This window comes from Mus caroli, unplaced genomic scaffold (assembly GCF_900094665.2).
Source record: "Mus caroli unplaced genomic scaffold, CAROLI_EIJ_v1.1 scaffold_1822_U1_1, whole genome shotgun sequence".
In the NCBI taxonomy this organism is placed as follows: domain Eukaryota; kingdom Metazoa; phylum Chordata; class Mammalia; order Rodentia; family Muridae; genus Mus; species Mus caroli.
The window spans coordinates 45,746-49,612 of NW_018391066.1; positions in this window are offsets into that span (position 1 = coordinate 45,746).

Consider the following 3,867-nt stretch of genomic DNA (forward strand, 5'->3'; position numbering starts at 1 on the left):
TTCATGCAAGATATATTTAATATAACTTCAAAAGTACCCATAATCCATAGCAACATCAAAAATGTTAAAAGTCAAAATTTCAAAGTCTTTTCTAAGATTCATACAAATTTAATCCTCAAAGCAAGACAGGAAACCACCTGGGCAAACTCCAAATTGCATTTCCATGGCTGATGTTAAAGCACTCTTCAGAACTCCAACTTCTTTTTCATCTTTGTTGACTGAAACAAACTTATTTTTCCTTGGGTGGCTCTCCTCCCTGTTAGTTGCTTTCCTCAGCAGATAGCCCATGGCTCTCGAATCTCAAATATCTTGGGGTCTCCAAGGCAACTTCAATGTTACAGCTTCTTGTTTCAATGTCTGCAATCCACACATGATCTTCTGAATTCCTCTAAAGGTCTGGCATCATTTCTCTAGTTGTGACTTCTGTAGCACTCTAAACTCAGGTTGATCCACTCCACTGTGTTCATTGCACTCTTATTTTTAATAGCCAGAAGCTGGAAAGCACTCAGATGTCTCTCAACAGAGGAATAGATATAGAAAATGTGGTACATGGGCACAATGGTTTACTACACAGTTATTAAAAACAATGAATTTATGAAATACTTAGACAAATGCATAGATCTAGAAAAGATTATCCTGAGTGAGATAACCAAATCACAAAAGAACCAACATGATATAAGTGGCTATTATCCCAGAAGCTTGGAATACCCAAGATGCAATTCACAAACCACATGAAACTCAAAAAGAAGTAAGACCAATGTGTGGATACTTCAGTCCTTCTCAGAAGGGGGAACAAAATAGCCATGGAAAGAGTTACAGAGACAAAGTGTGAAGCTGAGACTGAAGGAATGACCATCCAGAGACTTCCCCACCTGGGGATCCATCCCATAAACAAACACCAAATCCAGACACTATTGTGGATGCCAACAAGAGCTTGCTTACAGAAGCCTGATATAGTAGTCTTCTGAGGGGCTCTGCTAATGCCTGAGAAATACTGAAGTGTTTGCTCACAGTCATTCATTGGATGGAGCACAGGGATCCCAATGCAGGAGTTAAAGAAAGTACCCAAGGAGCTGAAGGGGTTTGCAGGCCCATAGGAGGAACAACAATATGAACTAACCAGTATCTCCAAAGCTCCCTGGAACTAACCCACCAACTAAAGAAAACAAGTGATGGGACTCATGGCTTTAGCTGCATATGTAGCAGAGCAAGGCATAGTCAGTCATCAGTGGGAGGAGAAGCCCTTGGTTCTGTAACGTTAATTTGCCCCTGTACAGGGGACTGCCAGGGCCAGGAAGATAGAGTGGGTGGGTCGATGAGCAGAGGTAGGAGGATGGGATAGGGAGTTTTGTTAGGGAAAACTAGGAAAGGAGATAACATTTGAAATGTAAATAAAAAAATATCTAATAAAAAATAAAGCTTTGATGAAATTAATTCATTATGTTGGAAGACAGTATAGTACAACTGAAAGTGTATATGCTACAGGAAGTTATATAAAGACATATAAATTGTTGAATTTTCTTCAATGCATAAAAAAATTCAATCTTTACAGTGCTGTGTTTTATTTCACTTTTCTTTTTATTTTGCTTGTATATAAACAGCAGACAGAAAAAAAATGTGACCTTAATTTTCCCCTTTACTTGTTTTTTTTATTGTTTTATAGAAATAATAATAGTCATGATGTCTTTAATCTTTGAATTTAGGATACCTGGTTAGTTCCTGTTTGAGAGGTAGGTGGTGGAATCTCTCAGATATAAAGGAGAGGACATTTTTGTTTGATACTTAAATGGGAGGGGAAAAAACCCTTCTAGAAGCAGTCTCTTCTCAGTTCAAAAAAACACATAAGTAATGTGCCTATATAATCCATTGGTTCCTCTAGGAAACCAAACACAGCCTTTTAATCTTCACATGATTCATTGACAGTTCTTAGTAAACAGGCACTGGCATCCTTATATTAGTATAAATCATACAATATTTATTTTACTTATTGGAAATTTAATTAGGAACAGAATTAACATGAAATAAAAACCATGCTTCTTTGATTTTGGAATCTACACGTATCTGGATGTCATGTGATCTAGAGCCACCACACAAGATCAAGGTAATACTGATGCCAGAAATTAAAATATTTACCAAATTCTAAACTGAAGAACATAAGAAAATATTTGGGGTTAAATATTGCTTGTAAAAGTATAACAATTAGTTTATGTGTGCCAAAATGGAAGGAAATATGTGTCATTCACTTGCAATGTAGTCACAGATTATGGGAAGGCTTTGTGACAACTATGTCTGCTTATATTCTCCCAGGCTCTTCCATAATGGGAATACCTCAAGGGATATTTTGCCATTTTTTCAGACAATTTTGTTCCTCTTTGAGAGGTTAAAATGTTGTTCAGTTTTTGGAATATTTTTCTACTATCAATATTAAAACATTCATGAAATTATTTTGTACTACCTGCAGTGACATAAAAAATGAAAAGGGAGAAGTTCTGAAAGTTGGTTGACAATTTTCTTACCAAAGTTCTTAGTCCACCTATAATGTGATAACTGTTTTGTCTACTATGTATAGTCAACATTTCCTAATTTGACTCATGGTAGGTTCTGAATTTGTCTTGGTCTAACACACTATCATATCTCATTTCTATCATCTGATCTTCCTAAGATGATCTAGCCCCCTTGTGTTTTCCAGTGGTGCCACTTGTCCAGTTCATCTATAGATCTATAATTTACCCTGAGTTTTCAGTCCCATATTCCTCAAAACATTGATTTATCAGTTAAACTATTGGATCTCAGGAAAAAGGAATCCGGTTTAGTGAATTTCTTAATGCGCTGTGATGGGTATGGACTTTCATCTTCTCTCTCTCTCTCTCTCTCTCTCTCTCTCTCTCTCTCTATATATATATATATATATATATATATATATATATATATATATAAGATTTTATATATATATATAAAATCTTCCAGGACATATAATACAGATGCCAAACAGTTTTGATATTTTTGATTCCATTTCTTCATTTGGGAGAATATATCCCTAGGGTTAACTGATGAAACAGGATAAATACAAAAGGGCTATTTCCTAGGTGTAGGTTATATAGAACTATAGATTGGGAATAGTAGATTGCATGTGATTTGGGGGTGGGGGTAGGGAAAATAGGAGCTTTAATTTGAAACATTTAAAGTAGGTGAATATTGACTGATAAAATAGGTTAAAATTTTAGCAAGAATGTCTGAAAATCCAAGAAGTTATCATAATATTAACTATTTGCCTAAAACCACCTAAAATAAATATATGTCACTGTATTCATAAAGGTATATAGTTTAAATGAAATTTACCCAACTGAGGTGAAACAGCCAAACCATCTAACGAAAACAAAACAGAAAACTACAGCCAATCAAAGTACAGTATGGACCTCAGTCAACAAATAGTTATATATATAATTTCTGGCACGTAAAACTCTGAGTCATTAGTGAAGAAAGGAAAGATTATGAGGGCTGTGCAATAATAATGTTTAATGTAAGATTTGGTATCCTAGCATTACCTTAAAATACACCAAGTAGTTTTCACCCACAAGATTTCTATAGGTCAATTGAAAAAGGATAACTAAATTAGATATACTAAAGTGCACCTATATATCGAGGAGATATCACATCTTATAAAATATTTCAACAACTTAAGGAATGCTGAGAACATGAGGATCCATCCCATAATCAGCCTCCAAACACTGACACCATTGCATACACTAGCAAGAGTTTGCTGAAAGGGCCCTGATATAGCTGTCTCTTGTGAGACTATGCCGGGGCCTAGCAAACACAGAAGTGGATGCTCACAGTCAGCTATTGGATGGATCACAGGGCTCCCAA